Source organism: Enhydra lutris, unplaced genomic scaffold (assembly GCF_002288905.1).
Source record: "Enhydra lutris kenyoni isolate GAN:26980312 unplaced genomic scaffold, ASM228890v2 scaffoldscaffold41, whole genome shotgun sequence".
In the NCBI taxonomy this organism is placed as follows: domain Eukaryota; kingdom Metazoa; phylum Chordata; class Mammalia; order Carnivora; family Mustelidae; genus Enhydra; species Enhydra lutris.
In genome coordinates, this window is record NW_019154125.1 from 15069949 (window position 1) to 15092104 (window position 22156).

The window sequence follows — 22156 nt, forward strand, 5'->3', positions numbered from 1 at the left end:
TTTGTGAGAGCTATATAAAGGAAATCATTCAGTGTATGACCTTTTGAGATTGGCTTATTTCATTTGGTATAGTGTCTTTGACCTTCATTTAAGTTCTTCCAGGTGCCAATAATTTGTTCCTTTTCATTTCTGGTAATAGCATATGGTTGGATGTGTGCAGATTGCTTAACATTCACACATTAAGGGACATTTTTGTTGTTTCTAGTTTGGGATTACTATAAGTAAAGCCACTGGAAACAATACTGCATAGGTTTTTCTGTGAACATAGGCTTTAAATGATCTGGGATAAATGCCCAAAAGGACAATTGCTAGGTCAAATGGTAAGTGTATGTTTATTTTACCAGGCTATTTTCTCATGTGCCTTAAAATTTTCCATTCCCGGGGCGCCTGGGTGGCTCAGTGGGTTGGGGCCTCTGCCTTCCACTTGGGTCATGATCCCGGCGTCCTGCAATCGAGCCCCGTGTTCGGCTCTCTGCTCGGCGGGGAGCCTGCTTCTTCCTCTCTCTCTGCCTGCCTCTCTGCCTACTTCTGATCTCTCTCTGTGTCAAATAACTAAATAAAATCTTAAAAAAAAAAAAAATTTCCATTCCCATAAGTAATGTAAGGGAGACCCAATTTCTCCACATTCTTGTCAGAATATGGTCACTACTTTTTTTTTTACCTGTTATATTAAACTTGTAATGATAGCTCATTTTGGTCTTAATTCACATTTATTATTGGCTAATGATGTAGAATACATTTTCATGCATTACATGCCATCTGTATATTTTCTATGTTGAAATGTCTATTCATTGGTGCCCATTTTCTAATTAGTTTTTTTTAATGTTGAGTTTTTTATTCTTTTTTTTTAAGATTTTTTATTTATTTATTTGATAGAGATCACAAGTAGGCAGAGAGGCAGGCAGAGAGAGAGAGAGGAGGAAGCAGGCTCCCCGCTGAGCGGAGAGCCCAATGTGGGGCTCTATCCAAGGACCCTGGGATCATGACTTGAGCAGAAGGTAGAGGCTTTAACCCACTGAGCCACCCAGGCACCCTGAGTTTTTTATTCTGCATATATTCTCAATATGAGTGCTTTGTCACATATGCGGCCTACAAAAGTTTCCTCCTTTGTCTAGTGTGCATTCACCCTTCTTCTCCTTCTTTTTTTTTTTTTTTTTTTTTTTTTTGCCCCCTAAAGTTTTTATTTATCTACTTGAGACAGAGAGACAGAGAATAGAGCATAAGCAGGGGAGAGGGGCAGTGGAAGAAGAATGTTCCCCACTGAGCAGGGAGACAAAGAAAATCCAGGGGCTCAATTCCAGGACTCTGGGATCATGACCTGAGCCGAAGACAGATGCTTAACTGACTGAGCCACCCAGGCTCACCCTTGACCTTCTAACGGTCTCTTTCAAGGCACCCTTCTAACGGTATCTTTCAAGGCACAAAAAATGTTGTGTTGTGATAGTGAAGCCTAATTTCTTTTAATTTTCTTTCGTAGATGCAGGTTTGGGGGAAGTCTTTGAATATGAAGTCCTATAGAATATCTCTTTTATCTTCTAAATGTTTTGTGAATTTACATTTCACATTGATTCACTTTGCATTAAATTTTGCATAAGCAGTGGTTTTTTTTAGCTATTGTTATTCAGTTGGTCCTGAAATATTTGTTGAAATGATCATTTCCTCATTGTATGCTGATGTACTTTGTGATATTGCTGAACTAACTTTTTAGCACTAGATGGTTTTATTTGGTTTTGCTTGTTTGTTTTGAGTGATTCTTCACAATTTTCCATGTAGAGAGTTATGTATTCTTAAGACAGAGAAAATTATATTTCTTCCATCTGGATCTATTTGACTTTTATTTCCTTTACTGCCTTTTTGCTGGCTACAACTTCCAGTACTATTATAAGTAGCAGGGGAGAGTTGACATCTTAGCCTTGATTCTGATCTTAAGGGGAAATCATTCAGTCCTGCACTATAAGTATGATGTTTTGTGTAAATGTTCTTTGTCAAATAGAGGAAGTTCTTTTCTAGTCTTAGTTTTCTGAGCATTTTAATAATTTATGTCAAATGACTTTTCAACATCAATTCTTATAATCATAGAATTTTTCTTTTTTTAACCTGTTAATCAGGTGAGTTACATTATTTGATTTTCCAATATTAAACCAGCTTTGCATTGCTAAAATGAACCCCAACTAATGATGTTATATAAACCTTTTTATATATTAGTGAATTCTACCTGCTGATATTTTGTTCAGATTTTTAAAATTTACATTATGTAGAGATGCTAGATTGTGTAGAATTGGTGTTAATTTTTTTGTTTGTTTGTTTTAAATATTTAGTGGAATGCGTCAGTAAAATCACCTTGGCCCAAAGATTTCTTTTTCAGAAGTTTTTTTTTTGGGGGGGGGTTGGTCTTTTGTTTTTAAGTTTCCATTTCCTCACAGTTTTAGGACTATTCAAATTTTTCAATTTCATATTGGGCAAATTTTCTTTGTACTTTACAAGATAATTGATCCATTTTATCTAAATGATTAACTTTATGTATTTAAAGTTGTTTCTAGCATTTCTTTATTCTTAGATGTAAACAAGATCTGTTGTGGTGTCCCTTATTTCAAACTTGATAATTTATTCCCCTCCTTATAATGGCTTTTGATGATTTGGCTCTTCTTTTTCTAATTCCCTGAAGTAGAAGTTTGAATTACAGATGTGAAACTTCTCCTTGTTTCTAATATAAGCATTTATTTTATTTATTGCTTTAATTTGCCCTTCTATGTCCCATAAATTTGATATGCTGTATTTGTATTCTCATTCATTTTATTTATTTTTTATTTCCCTTCAGAGTTTCTCTTTGACCCATTAGTTATATATTTGGAAGTATACAGTTTAATTTTCAAATGCTTGAAGATACTTCTGTTTTCATTCTGTTATTGATTTCTAGTTTGGTTTCATTGTTCTCAGAGAATATATGATTTCAACTATTAAAGTTTGTTGAACATTCTTTTATGTACCAGGATATAGTCTATTTTGGTACATATTCTATGGATGCTTGAAAACAGTGTGTATTCTGTTTGGGTAAAGTGCTTTGTAAATGTCAATTAACTCATATTATTTAATGGTGCTCAGTTCTTTTATGTCCTTGCTGAATTTCTATCTACTTGCAATAACTAAAGAGAGCAGTGTTGAAGTTTCCAACTTAAATTGTGCCTTTCTCTAATTTTCCTTTAAGTTCTATCTGTAGGACTCTGAGATGCTCTTTTTTCAGCACTCAAAAAATGTTTTGCCAATAGCTTACAGTTTCCACAGTCTCTGATGAAAAATTCACTATGATTCAAATTGTTTTTCCCCTACAGCCAATGTGTTATTTCTCTCTGTCAGCTTTCAAAAGGTTTTCTTTGTCTTTAGTTTTCAAATGTGTGATAATGATGTACCTTGGAATGGATTTTTGAGGTTTTATCTCTTCTGGAATCTCTCCAGCCTCTTGAGTCACAAGACTGATATATTTTGCCATTATGAGTAGTTTTTATCCATTATTTCTTTGAATACATTTTCAGCTACATCTTTTTCTCTCTTTCTGTGGCTCCAAAGTTTGGTCTTTTGTTATTTCCCTCACATCCCTGAGTTTTCAGATTTTCAAGTTAATGTTCTCACTGTTATCCAGAATATATAATTAAATCATTCTCTTTTTTAAAAATTGTTCTATTTTTAATTTCACTGATGATTTCAGCTTCTCTTCTACTTTTGAGCCAATGTATTAAAGGATTTTTTTGTTATTGTATTTTTTTTATTAATTTTTAAAATTTTTTATAAACATATAATGTATTTTTATCCCCAGGGGTACAGGTCTGTGAATCACCAGGTTTACACATTTCACAGCACTCACCATAGCACATACCCTCCCCAATGTCCATAACCCCACCATCCTCTCCTGACCTGCCTCCCCCCAGCATCCCTCAGTCTGTTTTTTGAGATTGGGTCTTTTATGGTTTGTCTCCCTCTTGATCCCATCTTCTTTCATTTTTTATTTTCCTACCCCCCAAGCCCCCCATGTTGCATCTCCACTTCCTCATATCAGGGAGATCATATGATAGTTGTCTTTCTCTGACTGACTTATTTCACTAAGCATAATATCCTCTAGTTCCAGCCACATTGTCACAAATGGCAAGATTTCATTTCTTTTGATGGCTGCATAGTATTCCATTGTATATATATACCACTTCTTCTTTATCCATTCATCTGTTGATGGACATCTAGGTTCTTTCCATAGTTTGGCTATTGTGGACATTGCTGCTATAAACATTCGGGTGCACGTGCCCCTTCGGAGCACCACGTTTGTATATGTAGGGTATATACCCAGTAGTGCAATTGCTGGGTCATAGGGAAGCTCTATTTTCAGTTTCTTGAGGAACCTCCACACTGTTTTCCAGAGTGGTTGCACCAGCTTGCATTCCCACCAAAAGTGTAGGAGGGTTCCCCTTTCTCTGCATCCTCGCCAGCATCTGTCATTTCCTGACTTGTTAATTTTAACCATTCTGACCGGTGTGAGGTGGTATCTCATTGTAGTTTTGAATTGTATTTCCCTGATGCCAAGTGATGGTGAGCACATTTTCATGTTTCTGTTGGCCATCTGGATGTCTTCTTTTCAGAAATGTCTGTTCATGTCCTCTGCCCATTTCTTGATTGGGTTATTTGTTCTTAGGGTGTTGAGTTTGTTAAGCTCTTTATAGATTTTGGATACTAGCCCCTTATCTGATATGTCGTTTGCAAATATCTTCTCCCATTCTGTCAGTTGTCTTTTGGTTTTGTGGACTGTTTCCTTGGCTGTGCAAAATCTTTTGATCTTGATGAAATCCCAATAGTTCATTTTTGCCCTTGCTTCCCTTGCCTTTGGCGATGTTCCTAGGAAGAAGTTGCTGAGGCTGAGGTCAAAGAGGTTCTCCTCAAGGATTTTGCCTGTGTTCTCCTCAAGGATTTTGATGGATTCCTTTCTCGCATCAAGGTCATTCATCCATTTTGAGTCTACTTTCATGTGTGGTGTAAGGAAATGGTCCAGTTTCATTTTTCTGCATGTGGCTGTCCAATTTTCCCAACACCATTTGTTGAAGAGGCTGTCTTTTTTCCATTGGACATTCTTTCCTGCTTTGTCAAGGATTAGTTGACCATAGAGTTGAGGGTCTATTTCTGGGCTCTCTATTCTTTTCCATTGATCTATGTGTCTGTTTTTGTGCCAGTACCATACTGTCTTGATGATGACAGCTTTGTAATAGAGCTTGAAGTCTGGAATTGTGATGACACCAACTTTGGCTTTCTTTTTCAATATTCCTTTGGCTATTCAAGGTCTTTTCTGATTCCATATAAATTTTAGGATTATTTGTTCCATTTCTTTGAAAAAAACTGGATGGGATTTTGATAGGCATTGTATTATATGTGTAGATTCCTTTAGGCAGCATAGACATTTTCACAATATTTGTTCTTCCAATCCAGGAGTATGGAACATTTTTCCATTTCTTTGTGTCTTCCTCAATTTCTTTCATGAGTACTTTATAGTTTTCTGAGTATAGGTCCTTTGCCTCTTTGGTTAGGTTTATTCTAGGTATTTTGTGCTTTTGGGTGCAATTATAAATGGGATTGACTCCTTAATTTCCCTTTCTTCTGTCTTGTTGTTGGTGTAAAGAAATGCAACTGATTTCTGTGCATTGATTTTATATCATGACACTTTTTTTTTAAGATTATTTATTTATTTATTTGACAGACAGAGATCACAAGTAGGCAGAGAGGCAGGCTGAGAGAGAGGAGGAAGCAAGTTCTCCACGGGGCTCGATCTCAGGACCTGGGGATCATGACCTGAGCTGAAGGCAGAGGCTTTAACCCTCTGAGCCACCCAGGCGCCCCTATATCCTGACACGTTACTGAATTCCTGTACAAGTTCTAGCAGTATTAGAGTGGAGTCTTTTGGGTTTTCCACATATAGTATCATATCATCTGCAAAGAGTGCTAGTTTGACTTCTTCTTTGCTGATTTGGATGCCTTTAATTTCTTTTTGTTGTCTGATTGCCGAGGCTAGGACTTCTAGTACTATGCTGAATAGCAGTAGTGATAACAGACATCCCTGCCGTGTTTCTGACCTTAGTGGAAAAGCTCTCAGATTTTCTCCATTAAGAATGATATTTGCAGTGGGTTTTTCATAAATGGCTTTGATAATATTGAGGTATGTGCCCTCTATCCCTACACTTTGAAGAGTTTTAATCAGGAAGGGATTCTATACTTTGTCAAATGCTTTTTCAGCATCTATTGAGAGTATCGTATGGTTCTTGTTCTTTCTTTTATTAATGTATTGTATCACATTGATTGATTTGCAGATGTTGAACCAACTTTGCAGCCCTGGAATAAATCTCACTTGGTCGTGGTGAATAATCCTTTTAACGTACTGTTGGATCCTATTGGCTAGTATTTTGGTGAGAATTTTCACATCTGTGTTCATCAAGGATATTGGTCTATATTTCTCTTTTTTGATGGGATCCTTGTCTGGTTTTGGGATCAAGGTGATGCTGGCCTCATAAAATGAGTTTGGAAGTTTTCCTTCCATTTCTATTTTTTGGAACAGTTTCAGGAGAATAGGAATTAATTCTTCTTTAAATGTTTGGTAGAATTCCCCTGGGAAGCTGTCTGGCCCTGGGCTTTTGTTTGTTTGGAGGTTTTTGATGACTGTTTCAATCTCCTTACTGGTTATGGGTCTGTTCAGGTTTTTTATTTCTTCCTGGTTCAGTTGTGGTAGTTTATATGTCTCTAGAAATGTATCCATTTCTTCCAGATTGTTGAATTTGTTGGCATAGAGTTGCTCATAGTATGTTCTTATAATTGTTTTATTTCTTTGGAGTTGGTTGTGATTGCTCCTCTTTCATTCATGATATTACTTATTTGGGTCATTTCTCTTTTCTTTTTGATAAGTCTGGCCAGGGGTTTATCAATCTTATTAATTCTTTCAAAGAACCAGCTCCTAGTTTCGTTGATTTGTTCTATTTTTTTTTTTTTTTTTTAGTTTCTATTTCATTGATTTCTGCTCTGATCTTTATGATTTCTCTTCTCCTGCTGGGTTTAGGCTTTCTTTGTTGTTCTTTCTCCAGCTCCTTTAGGTGTAGGGTTAGGTTGTGTACTTGAGACCTTTCTTGTTTCTTGAGAAAGGCTTGTACCGCTATATATTTTCCTCTCAGGACTGCCTTTTTTGTGTCCCACAGATTTTGAACCATTGTGTTTTCATTATCATTTGTTTCCATGAATTTTTTCAATTCTTCTTTAATTTCCTGGTTGACCCATTCATTCTTTAGAAGGATGTTGTTTAGTTTCCATGTATTTGTGTTCTTCCCAAATTTTCTCTTGTGATTGAGTTCTAGCTTCAGAGCATTGTGGTCTGCAAATATGCAGGGAATGATCCCAATCTTTTGATACTGGTTGAGACCTGATCTATGACCCAACATGTGGTGTATTCTGGAGAATGTTCCATGTGCACTAGAGAAGAATATGTATTCTGTTATTTTGGGATGGAATGTTCTGAATATATCTGTGATGTCCATTTGGTCCAGTGTGTCATTTAAGGCCTTTATTTCCTTGTTGACCTTTTTCTTGGATGATCTGTCCATTTCAGTGAGGAGAGTGTTAAAGTCCCCTACTATTATTGCATTATTGTCGATGTGTTTCTTTGATTTTGTTATTAATTAGTTTATATAGTTGGCTACTCCCATGTTAGGGGGATAGATATTTAAAATTGTTAGATCTTCTTGTTGGACAAATTCTTTGAGGATGATATAGTGTCCTTCCTCATCTCTTATTATAGTCTTTAGCTTAAAATCTAATTGATCTGATATAAAGATTGCCACTCCAGCTTTCTGCTGATGTCCATTAGCATGGTAAATTGTTTTCCACCCCCTCACTTTAAATCTGGAGGTGTCTTCGGGTCTAAGATGAGTTTCTTGTAGGCAGCATATTGATGGGTTTGTTTTTTTTTTTTTATCCATTCAGATACCCTGTGTCTTTCGATTGGGGCATTTAGCCCATTTACATTCTGGGTAACTATTGAGATATATGAGTTTAGTGCCATTGTATTGCTTATAAGGTGACTGTTACTGTATATTGTCTCTGTTCCTTTCTGATCTACTACTTTTAGGCTCTCTTGTTGCTTAGAGGACCCCTTTCAAATATTTCCTGTAGAGCTGGTTTGGTGTTTGCAAATTCTTTCAGTTTTTGTTTGTCCTGGAAGCTTTTTTATCTTTCCTTCTATTTTCAATGAAAGCCCAGCTGGATATAGTATTCTTGGCTGCATGTTTTTCTCATTTAGTGTTCTGAATATATCATGCCAGAATATATCAGGCCAGTCCTTTCTGGCCTGCCAGGTCTCTGGATAAGTCTACTGCCAATCTAATATTTTACCCTTGTATGTTATAGACTTCTTGTCCCGGGCTGCTTTCAGGATTTTCTCTTTGTCACTAAGACTTGTAAATTTTACTATCAGGTGATGGGGTGTGGACCTATTTTTATTGATTTTGAGGGGCATTCTTTGCATCTCCTGGACTTTGATATTTGTTCCCTTTGCCATATTAGGGAAATTGTCTACAATAATTCTCTCCAATATACCTTCCACTCCCCTTTCTCTTTCTTCTTCTTCTGGAATCCCAATTATTCTAATATTGTGTCATCTTATGGTGTCACTAGTCTCACGAATTCTCTCCTCGTGGTCCATTATTTGTTTGTCTCTCTTTTGCTCAGCGTCTTTATTCTCTGTCATTTGGTCTTCTATGTCACTAATTCTTTCTTCTGCCTCATTTATCCTAGCAGTAAGAGCTTCCATTTTTGATTGTACCTCATTATTGGTTTTTTTGGTTTCAACTTGGTTAGATTTTAGTTCTTTTATTTCTCCAGAAAGGGCTTTTATCTCTCCAGAGAGGGTTTCTCTAATCTTTTCCATGCCTTTTTCGAGCCCAGCTAGAACCTTGAGAATCATCATTCTGAACTCCAGCTCTGTCATATTACCTATGTCCATATTGATTAGGTCCCTAGCCTTTGGTATTGCCTCTTGTTCTTTTTTTTTGTGGTGAGTTTTTCCACCTTGTCATTTTGTCCAGATAAGAATGTATGAAAGAGCAAATAAAACATTAAAAGGGTGGCAAAGACCCCAGGAAAATGTGCTTTAACCAATTCAGAAGAGACCCCAAATCATGGGAGGGAGAAACGGGATTAAAAAAAGTTTAAAAAAGAAAACAAGTAAAGAAAAATATTAAAAAAAGAAATATATATATATATATATATATATATATATATATATATATATTAGACTGGCAACTAGAACAAGGTCACTCACTTAATTTTGGGAGTATTTTGGTCTCTTAGTAGGAACTACCTCCCAAAATTTTAAAGGATGAAAAACATATATAAGGGGAGGCACAATGAAGAGATGGAATAAGCCTATAAAGATGAGAAAAAAACTTTTTTTTTAATTGCTAAAGAATGAATTGATAAAGTAAGTTGGTTGGGAGAATAAAGAAAAAAAAAGTGGAGAGAATTTGCTTGGGCTGGAGACTAGAACAAGCCTGGAGCTAGATTTAGTGTATATTTTGATCTATTAGGAGAAGTTGCACCACAAATTTTTGAGAAGAAAAAACCCTATGTGTATACAAAAAATATAGTTAGATACAATAGATGATATGTAAGTGAGGAAAATTCTATCTTATTTTATTTTATTATTTATTTATTTATTTTAAAGATTTTGTTTATTCATTTGACAGACAGAGATCACAAGCAGGCAGAGAGGCAGGCAGAGAGGGAGGGGGAAGCATGCTCCCTGCCCAGCAGAGAGCCTGATGCAGGGCTCGATCCCAGGACCCTGAAATCATGACCTGAGCCAAAGGCAGAGACTTAACCCACTGAGCCACCCAGGCGCCCTGTGAGGAAAATTTTAAAGTCAATGCAAACTCAAAATAGATTGTTGGCTGGTCCTGAAGCAGAGGGTGGCTGAGAAGATGGCTCTAAAATTTGCAACTAAAAAAAAGGCTAAAAGGTGGTTGGAGGCTGATAGAAAGTGCTTCCCTGGGTTTATTCTATCCAAACAGTGTTGAAGAATGAGACAGATTCATTGGACCACTGGGTATATGGTCTGATATCTGTTATTAAAAAAAAAAAAAAAAAAAAAAAAAAAAAAAAAAACTTAAGAAAGGATTCTGTGATAATGGTGGGTAGGAAGTACCAGAAATTGATCTCCCCACCTATATAACAGGTGCACTGGCAGAATCTATTTTGGACCTTTGGAATCTCTGGAAGGCCTGCACCTTCCCGGGAAAATTTGGATGACAAATTTCAGTCAATTTCAGGTCTTAGCATAATAAGAGCTACCCATAACCCACCCTTCCACAGGCCACCTTGCATGCATTGCAAAAGCAGCTTACATGGAGTTTATGGGAGCCAAGGTGGTCAAAACTGTTGGTCTCTGTTCTCCACATATTAGAAATCTATCCTTTGCTGCTTTCTTGTTGCTTCTAATCTCAGAAATGTAGACAAAGAGCTGATGGCCATTATTTCTGCACTTTTCCCACTATAGCAAACCCTTTCCCCTACAGCTGAAATGAACTCCAGAAAATTTAAAGGCCAGTGTCCTTTTTTTCTTTCTTTTTTTTTTTTTTTTTTTTTTTTGCCTCCATTCTTTTTCTCTTAACCACTCTTGGAAGCCAGAAATGAAAGACTAATGCATTCAAAAGCTACTATGTAAGTGAGGAAAATTCTATCTTATTTTATTTTATTTTATTTATTATTTATTTATTTATTTTAAAGATTTTGTTTATTCATTTGACAGACAGAGATCACAAGCAGGCAGAGAGGCAGGCAGAGAGGGAGGGGGAAGCCTGCTCCCCGCCCAGCAGAGAGCCTGATGAAGGGCTCGATCCCAGGACCCTGAAATCATGACCTGAGCCGAAGGCAGAGGCTTAACCCACTGAGCCACCCAGGCGCCCTGTGAGGAAAATTTTAAAGTCATGATGCATGCCTAGATAAAGATAACAGGTTCCAAAAAGAACTGAAAAGACTTGAAGTTTATATCACAAGCTGATCCTTTGCACAGAGACAGACTATAACAATAAAAAAACAAACAAAAAAATCAAAAATAAATAACAGAAGAAAACCCAGGGGAAGAGGGAGAATCTGGTTTTCAGAGTTATCACATTATTAGATACAAATGCCCAGTTTTCTCCAAAAATTTATAGGACATACAAAGAAACAGGAAAGTATGAGCTGTTCAGAGGGGAAAAAAAAATAAATCAACAAAACTGTCCCTGAAAAGTCTTGTTGCTAGATTTTCTAGACAGAGTCTTCAAAACAATTGTCTTTTTTTTTAAAGGTTTATTTATTTATTTGACAGAGAGAGAGAGTGATCACAAGTAGGCAGAGAGGCAGGCAGAGAGAAAGGGGGAAGCAGGCTCCCTGCTTAGCAGAGATCCCGATGTAAGGCTCGATCCCAGGACCCTGAGATCATGACCTGAGCTGAAGGCAGAGGCTTAACCCACTGAGCCACCCAGGTGCCCCTCAAAACAATTGTCTTAAAGATGGTCAAAAAACAAAAGGAGGGCATGGAGAAAGTTCAGAAGACAATGTACGAGCAAAATGAATATATCAAAAAAGAGATAGAAGACCTAAAAAGAAACTAAAAAGTAATTCTGGAGCTGACATATAAAAGAACTAAAATGAAAAATTAAGTAGAGGGACTCAAAGGAAGATTTCAGCAACAGAAGAATCAGTAAACTTAAAGATAGGACAGGGGAAGTTATCAAACCTGAAGAGCAAAAAGAAAAAAAAGGATTGACAAAAAGTGAAGAGCCTAAGAGACACATTTGACCATAAACAGAACATATGCACTGTGGGAGTCCCAGAAGAAGAAGAGGGCAGAGAGTAAAGGGCAGAGAGAATATTTAAAGAAATAATTTCTGAGAACTTCCCAAATTTTATCAAAAACATGATTATAAACATCTAAGCATCTCAATGAATCTAAAGTAAGATGAACTCAAAAAGATGTACACTGAAACACACTATAATTATACTTTCAAAAGCCAAAGATAAAAAGAGAGTCTTGAGGGATACCTGGGTGGCTCAGTTAAGCTGCTGCCTTCTCCTCAATTTGTAATGCCAGGGTTCTGGGATCCAGCCCTACATCGGGCTCCCTGCTCAGTGGAGGGTCTGCTTCTCCTTCTCCCTCTAGCTGCTGCTCTGCCTACTTGTGTTCTCTCTCTCTTTCTGTGTGTCAAATAAAACTTCAAAAAGAGAGAGAGAGAGAGAGAATCTTGAAAGCAGTACGAAAGAAAGAACTCATTACATGCACGTTATCTGAATATTTCATCAGAAACTGAAGCCCAAAAGGCAGTGAGCTAATATATTTAAGTTCTCAAAAACAAACAAAGCAACAAAACAAAACAAAACCACGAAACTGGTGACCAAGAATCCTAGCAAATGACTGGCAAAACTGCTTTTTAAGAGCAAGGGGAAAATTACAGCATTTTTACATACACAAAAGCTGAGGCAGTTGATTTCCTCTGGTCCTGTTCAGCAAGAAATGCTCAAGGGACTCAAGGAACCCAGGCAGTAACTTGAAGCTTATAAGGAAATAAAAATCTCAATAAAGGTAAATAAGCATCTATAAGAGCAAGTACTATTACATCAGTGGTTTGTAACTCCACTTTTGTTTTTACATGATTTAAGATGCTAATACCTTTAAGAAAAACAATAGTCTAAAGTCTAGTTTTATTTTAACTTTGCTTTATAACTCCACATTTGTTTTATGTATAATTTAACTTATATATATAATTTAACTTGTTTTATATATAATTTAACTTTATATATAACTTAAATGAATTGGTATCAATTCATTTAAAATAGTTATTGGTTCCTGTTTGGGGCACATAATGTATGAAGATACTATCTCATGATATCAATAACTGAAAACATGAGGATGGGGCTATGAAGGAGCAGAGTTTTGTATATTTTTGAGGTTGAACTTATAAATTCAAATTAGAACACTATAATTTTTGGATGCTAATTGTAATCCACAGGCTAACCACAAAGAAAATAGTAATAGAACATACACACACAAAAAAAAAGGACAAAAGAATTTAAATGCCAAAAAGTAAACACAAAAGAAGACAGTAATAAAGGAAATGAGAGGGAAAAAAGCATATGTAAGATATGTAGGAAATAAGAAACAGAATGAAAAAAATCCCCTTCTTTGATCAAGAATTACTTTAATGCAAATGAATTAAACTTTCCAATCAAATAACAAAGATTGGCAGAATTGATTCAAAAAGAAATATGATTCAACTATATTCAGTTTACAAAATCCACACCCTAGATCCAACGACACAAATAGGTTGAAAATGAAAGGATGGAAAATAACATTCTATATAAATAATAACCATCAAAAAGTATGGTAGGCTATGCTAATACATACACAATAGACTTTTTTCATTTTATTTTATTTTATTTCTTTTCAGTGTTCCAGAATTCATTGTTTATGCACCACACCCAGTGTTCCATGCAATACATGCCCTCCATAATACCCTCCACCAGGCTCCCTGCTCCAAGAACCCTCAGTTTGTTTCTGAGTCCAGAGTCTCTCATAGTTTGTCTCCCCCTCTAATTTCTCCCAACTCACTTCTCCTCTCCATCTCCCAATGTCCTCCATGTTATTCCTTATGTTCCACAAGTAAGTGAGACCATATAATAATTGACTCTATCTGCTTGACTTATTTCACTCAGCATACTCTTCCAGTCCCATCCATATTGATACAAAAGTTGGGTATTCATCCTTTCTGATGGAGGCATAATACTCTATTGTATATATGGACCATATCTTCTTGATCCATTCATCCATTGAAAGGCATCTTGGTTCTTTCCACAGTTGGGCGACTGTGGTCATTGCTGCTAGGTACAGGTGGCCCTTTTTTCACTACATCTGTATCTTTGGGGTAAATACCCAGTAGTGCAATTGCAGGGTCATGGGAAAGGTCTGTTTTTAATTTTTTGAGGAATCTCCACACTGTTTTCCAAAGTAGCTGTACCAACTTGAATTCTCACCAAGAGTGTAAGATGGTTCCCCCTTTTCCACATCCTCCCCAAAACTTGTTGTTTACAATATTGTGGATTTGGCCATTCTAACTGGTGTAAGGTGGTATCTCAATGTGGTTTTTATTTTAATCTCTCTGAGGGGTAATGATGATGAACATTTTTCATGTGTCTGTTAGCCATTTGTATGTCTTCTTTGGAGAAGTGATGTTCATGTCTTCTGTCCATTTTTAGACATGATTATCTGTTTTGTATGTGTTGAGTTTGAGGAATTCTTTATAGATCTTGGATATCAGCCCTTTGTCTGTAGTGCTATTTGTAAATATCTTCTCGCATTCTGTGGGTTGCCTCTTTGTTTTGTTGACTGTTCCCTTTGCTGTGCAAAAGCTTTTGATCTTGAGGAAGTTCCAAAATAATACAAGTCAGTCTCCTTGCTCAACTGGGATCCTGCCTCTCTCTCTCTCTCTGCCTACCACTCCCCTTGCTTGAGCATGCACTCTCTCTCTCTCTCTGTCAAATAAATAAATAAAATCTTTAAAAAAATAAAATACAAAAGCAATCATTAGTAAATTTCATATTAACAGAATAAAGTAAAAACCACAAATGATTCTCTCAATGGATGCAGAAAAAGCATTTTACCGACTTAAACTCTATTTCATAGCATAAACATTCAACAAACTAAGAATAGAAGGAAAACCCCTTGATATAATAAAAGCCATACATGAAAAACTCACAGGAAACATCATACTTGTGAAAAACAGAAAGATTTTGCTCTAAGATTTTGAATAATGCAAGAATGCTCACTTTGATCCCTTTATTCAGTATAATACTGAAAGTTATATCCATAACAATTATCCAAGGAAAGAAATAAAAAGAACCCAAATTAGAAAGTAAAATTATCTCTGTTTGCTGATGATGTCATTGTATATGCAGAAAATCCTAAAGATCCACAGAAAAATTTAGAACTAATAAATAAACCAATAAGGTAGCAGGATACAAAGTAAACATACAAAAATGAGTTGCATTTCTATACACTAACAATAAACAATCCTAAAAGGAAATTAAGAAAGCAAATCAGTTCATGAGAGTATCAAAAAGACTAAGATTCTTGGGAATTAACTTTACTAGTACATTCCTTATCACAACCCCAATTACATTTTTTTGAAGAAATAGAAAATCCCATCCTAAAATTCATATGGAATCTCAAAGGAACCCAGACAACTAAAACAAATTTGAAAAAGAAAAACAAAGCTGAATGAACCACACTTCCTAATTTTTAAACCTATTATGAAGCTATGGTAATCAAAACAGAGTAGGACTGATGTAAAAACACATAAATCAATGTAATAGACAGCACAGAAATAAATCCATACATATATGGTCAAATGATTTCTGATTAGAGTAACAAATTCATTCAATGAGAAAAGACAGTCTCTTTTCTTTCTTTCTTTCTTTTTTTTAAGCTGCTGGGAAAACTGGATATCTACATTTAAAAGAATGAAATGGGCCCTTAACCAAATATCAAAACAAAAATTAACTCAAAATAGATCAAAGACCTAAATATAAGACCTAAAATATAAAACTCTTGTAGGTAAACATAGGACAAAATCTTTGTGACATTGAATTTGGCAATGATTTATTGAATATGACACCAAAAGCACAGTCAACAAAAGAAAAATGGACAGGTTCCTAAAAGTTAAAAAATTTTTGCATCAAAAAACTCTATCAGGAGAATAAAAAAGAAACCCACAGAATGGGAGAAAATATTTACAAAACATCTATCTGATAAGGGATTTATATCCAGAATAGATAGTGAATTACCATATATTCGATAATGAAAGAATAACCTAATTTTAATATTCACAAAGGATTTGAATAGACATTTCTCCAAAGCAGATATACAAAAGGCCTACTAGCACAAGAAAATATGTTCATCACTAATCATTATGGAAATGTAAATCAAAGCTACATGATATCACCTTACACTCAGTAGTCTGGCTACTAGTAAAAAAAGAAGAAGAAAACAGAGATAATAAGTACCACAAAATGTGGAGTAATTGGAACTCTTGTACACTGTTGGTAGGAATATATAATGAGAGAGTTGCTGTGGAAAACTGTATGGTTATTCTTCAGAAAATTAAAAATAAAATTATCATAAAATCCAGTAATTACCCTTCTGGCTATGTATCCCAAAATTTGAAAGCAGGATCTTGAAGTGGTATTTGTACATCTATATTCAAAACAACAGTATTTATGATAGCTAAAATGTGGAACTCAAGTAACTATCAGCAGATAAATGGATAAGCAAATGTGTTATGTACACACAATGGAATATTATTCAGTCTTAAAAATGCTGACATAGGCTAACAATATGCATAAATATTGGTGACATTATGCTAAGTGAAATAAGAGAGTTACAAAAGACAAATACCATATGATTCTACTTAAATGAGGTACTTAGAATAGTCAAAATTGTAGAGATAAAAAGTGAAATGGTGGTTGCTAGATGCTCAGAGTAATGGCAGAATGGGGCTTTATTGTTTAATGAGTATTATATGGGAGGAAAAAATTTCCCTCTATCTTTCTGAGTTGTTAGCCAAGACCCCTGCAATAAAAAAATAGATTAACACAAAAAAAAACAGAAGTTTATTAACATGTATAGCCTACAGATACATGGGGAATATCCAGGAAAAAGTGAGTAATTCTAAGGTCGCTTAGAATTCAGGATTAAATATCATTTTACTAGGGAAAAGGACGGGGAAGTAGTCCTCTGAAGGAAGAGTAAATGGGGAGAGGGGAAGGGAAGATGAATGAGCACTTAAAAACACAGATGGGAGTTAATTTGCGGTAAGTTTTGTCTGGGTGTGGTATGGATTTCCAGTCTCTTCTCCTGTGGTAACACTCATTCTGCCTGGTTGAAGACTCCTGGGAAGGGACTTTGTACAACTGAATGCCTTTTAGAAGCAGATAAAGGGAGATAAAGGGAGTTCAGAGAAAGACCCTCCCTGCATTTTGCTGTTTTTCAAGTACCTATAGCTAAAAGTAATCAATATGTTAGAATGGCACGTTTAAGATGTCAGATTCTGGGGCGCCTGGGTGGCTCAGTGGGTTAAGCCGCTGCCTTCGGCTCAGGTCATGATCTCAGAGTCCTGGGATCGAGCCCCGCATCGGGCTCTCTGCTCAGCAGGAAGCCTGCTTCCTCCTCTCTCTCTGCCTTCCTCTCTGCCTACTTGTGATCTCTCTGTCAAATAAATAAATAAAATCTTTAAAAAAAAAAAGATGTCAGATTCTGCTACTCTTCTGTACAGAGTTGTGGCTTTAGAAGATGAAAAGAGCTCTTGAGATGGATGATGGTGATGGCCACACGTCATGAATGTACACTTACAAATGGTTAAGATGGTAAACTTTATATTTGTGTATTTTACCATAATAAAGAATGGAAAAAAATGTTTACAGGTATATATAACTTCTTTAGAAAAAGGAAAAAACTAGTTAGTAAATCATTTATGAAAAACCAATTAATCAATAAAGTGACCAAAAAAACCCCAATATTATTGTGCCTACTGTGTTACAGGCATTGTCCTTTATCATTACAGTTAAATTTTAGCATTCTAATTTTACAGGTGAGAAAATTGAGGCCAAAGACATTTAACTTGTTCTATGCCCAATATGTGACAGAGCCATGGTTGTACACAAATTTATATTGTCTTGTAGTCCTTGTTCCTACGATTTACAAAATCAGTTGCCTAAAGTCAAAACAACCATCAATTAGTGGCATTAGTACTTAGGTTTACTGTATTTTAAACCTTAAATTCAAATTGACTCCACAGAAAAACTCAAGGATAATAAATATATGTTTTCTTCCCCTCCCTAGAGTAGCTTTTCTTTCACTCTGGGTTAAGAAAGACAATGTGTCTCTCTGGAGGAGAGGTTTGGCAGGCTTGTCAGCCTCCTATATACAATATTAGCATCTCTTAATCTCAGGGTTTCCCTCCTTGTAACAACCTCCACTATAAGTGCAGGCAACCCCTGACCTTTATCACCTCACCTTGTGGAGACTGAAGCTCAGGGAGCCAATGCAATTTGATAACTGTCGTGATTACTATCACTGTGAATAATAAGCTAATCCTAAAAAGTCCACATATGCAGAAAAAGGATATGTAGACAATCATAAAGAATACAAACATGCAGCCATCAAAAGAAAAAAAAATGAAATCTTGCCATTTGCAACGATGTGGATGGAACTAGAGGGTATTATGCTAAGTCAATCAGAGAAAGACAATTATCATATGATCTCACTAATATGCAGAATTTGAGAAACAAGGCAGAGGATCAAGGAAAAGAAAGGAAAAAATGCAACAAGATGAAACCAGAGAGGGAGACAATCAAAAGAGACTCTTAATCTCAGGAAACAAACTGAGGATTGCTGGAGGGGAAGGGGGTGAGAAGGGTAGGGTGGCTGGGTGATGGACATTGGGGAGAGTATGTGCTATGGTGAGCAGTAAGAATTGTGTAAGACTGATGAATCACAGACCTGTACCCCTAAAACAATACATTATATATTAATTAAAAAAAAGAAAATAATCAAATATATAATATAGATAAAAATAAGTAAATAAAATGCAAACAACATGGGCAACTTGATCCACCAGATAGCAAGACCTATTGTAGTCATATTAATTAGACCCTTCAAATTGGTAGTGCTCTGGATCAATAAAACAATAGAGCCACACAGAAATCTACATATGGAAATTAATATGTGGCAGAGCTAACACAAATTATCCATAAAAAATGATAGCCTACTCAAAATTAATGGAAAGGAACTGGCTATATTTTCATATAAAGACAAATTATTTTAATGTCATGCAGTTCATAAAAATCAGTTCCATCTTCTTAAAAAAAACTACATAACATTTTAGAGGAAAATATTTGAGGATATCTTCATAACGATACGCAAAGAACAGTTTCTTAAAATCAAAAAAACATAAACCATAAAAGTAGTTACTGATAAATATTACTACATAAAAGCACTGAACAAACAAAAATAAAGTTATAAATAAGCCACAGAGAGGGAAATCTTTGTTTCACATATATAAAACAAGCAGCAGTTGTTCAAAATATTAAAACATTCCAATTAAAATAAAGGTTGATTACTGGAAGAAAAAATTACAAAACACATGAAAGCTGCGAAAAGATGTTTTTAAGAAGAGAAAAAGTGGATGGTCAGTAGCATTAAACAAAGTTAATTAGGAAAATACCAACGAAACCAAAATGAGTTCCCACAGCCATCTATCACTTTGGGGCAAGTTCACAGCCACCTGCATGGTCCATACATACACAAGGATGTCTGCACAGGAATGTCCCGCAGCATTTTTTAAAATAGCAAATACTTAAAGAAATCACAAATGTTCATCAATAGGAGATTAAAGGATTAAATAACTACTTTGTGGAAAATTGATAAAGTAGATTAATATAAACTTTCTGTGCCAATTTTTTTCACTTTTAAATTAGATATAATACAGATTTTATTATATTGCTATCTTAGAAGAGTTGTGATGATTAAATGAGTTAATACATCCAAAGTGTTCCAAGTTAAATCCAGCATGTGTTAATTACTCATTTATGTGTGTGTATGTTTTCACTTATTAATATGTGAGTATAAATAAATAAGACCTGTATGAATCAGCATTGGGTAAATCTCAAATGTTTTATTTTAAACATTGGTACAATTGCAAACTAATATATGCAGTATGGCACCATTTACACAAGGATTTAAAAGCATGCAAAGCTATAAAATATCTTGAATAAGGATGAATGATATGTAAAAATAAACAAAGGAATTATAATAATAAGCCCAAACTCAGAAGAGTAGGTGTCCTAGATAAGTGGAATGCTTATTATTGGACTGGGTATATGGAGGCTTTACCATTACATTGGTAATAATTTATATGTTAGCAGCATAATGACTATATGGGTACCTTATATAACTTTATTTTTATACCTTTTAATCTGAAATAATTTATAATAATTTTAGGTAAATAATTTAGGTTTAGATTCATATTGTTCAAAATTATCTCTTGAGGACAGTCTTGTTTTATTCATGACTTTTCTGTTACACATTGCAGGACAGATGTGGTGTCCCTGTATCATGCCCAGGACTTTGTTGGCTATACAGTTTTTACATTTTTTTTTTTTTAATAAGAAGTCATCAGCCCTTGCACAGCTAAGAAACTGCTAATGCTGTACACTTACTCAGCACCATGAGCATCTTCAATCCAGTTACCAGGGACAAAAAAATCTTAAAAGTGTTGCCAGTTCTGGTTTGTCAAAAGCTTTGTATATCTAAATACTACATAGTGAATATAATGATAATCTAAAGCCTACCAAAGGGTTAGTCAGACTCTAGAAATCTGTATAGACCTATCATATTTCATTTCTGTTTCTAACCCACACCACCGATTTGTCTATAAAGAATTAGCCATTCTGAATGAGCTCATCTCTGTATCTAATAAAAAGAGTCATTTCTAGCAGTATTTTTGTTTGCTTATTTGTTAATCAGTGACTTTTCTAGGAGGAATATAATGGGACATTTTATTCTGATCCAGTTACTGAAAACAGCTGAAAATTTTCTCAGCAATTAAAAATTTTTTTCTTGTAGACAGTCAATAATAGTTCTTTGTATTAGTGACTACAAAGTTCATAACAAATCTGTGGAATAAGAGTATGAAAGTATGCACTTACACAAAATAAAGCAAAACAAACAAACAAACAACGAAACAACCAAATAACTCCTGGAAGGGTCATTTGATAGCATAACATAACTGATTAGGTGTATGATTGCAAATACAGAATATAGCAATAAAAAAGAGTAAAATAAAGGGACAGGTTTTTTTTAGAAAAAATATTAAAACATCATTGTTGGGGAAAAAAGAAGCATAAAGAACTAAGTTTTTTCTTCACATATGGTATATATATATATATATATATACATATATATATATTCTTATAATAACACTAAAAAGATCAACTTAATTCTTCATGTCATCAAATTTGAAAATGGGTTTCTTCTTTGTATTAGTCATAAATTTAAGAATGAAAATAGGCTTGGCTATGTCAGGTGGAAAAAGTGAGTATTAAAATTTAGAAGTCTTGGGGCACCTGGGTGGCTCAGTGGGTTAAAGCCTCTGCCTTCAGCTTGGGTCATGATCTCAAGGTCCTGGGATTGAGTCCCGCATCGGACTCTCTGCTCAGCAGGGAGCCTGCTTCCCTCTCTCTGCCTGCCTCTCTGCCTACTTGTGATCTCTCTCTCTGTCAAATAAATAAATAACATCTTTTAAAAAAGTTAGAAGTCTTAACATATTAATATTTCAGATTGGTAGGAAATTAGAAGATACTAATTATTAAACTACCTTTATCAGAAAAAAAATGAACTGAATCTAAATTATGGAAACTTAGCTAAAAGAAGCAAAAATCTTTTACATACACTAAACAACTCACACCCACAGAATTAAAAGGTCATTCTCAGAATCTTTTACTTAACTGTTGCCATAATAATTTTAGGAATTCTAAAAATTTAGATTTGAACATACCATCTGCTAAAACCATTAGTATCTGAACAAGTACAGCTGTGTGCACAATTAACTAAATAATCATTAAGATGAGTCATGTATAAAAAATGTGCCCTTTTAAAAATGAAAGCTAAAGTGTTTCATTCATACACATGTTCTCTGTGGTGGATACCCCCTTCCTTAGAAAAGAGATGACTGAAAAATTGCCTGAATCCACACATAAAGATTAGAGATATCACCCAAGAATTGCTTCTCTGGTTATTTTCTCAAGAATCCTTATATCCACAGCACTCTGCCTAGAAGCTGCATCCAGATATACTCCATCTGAATATTGATCTCCATGGAAACAAGCGAACAGCTGTAAAATAAATAAGCCAGAACAAACTTCTTGCTCATATAGACTTTTAAGATGTTCTATTTTCTTATAAACCTTTAGATCTTGTAAATACCCTAGTAAACATGAAACATTTAGCTTAGCTTATTGATGTCAGTTACCTTCAGCTGCTTCCTAGAGATGGGGTTGA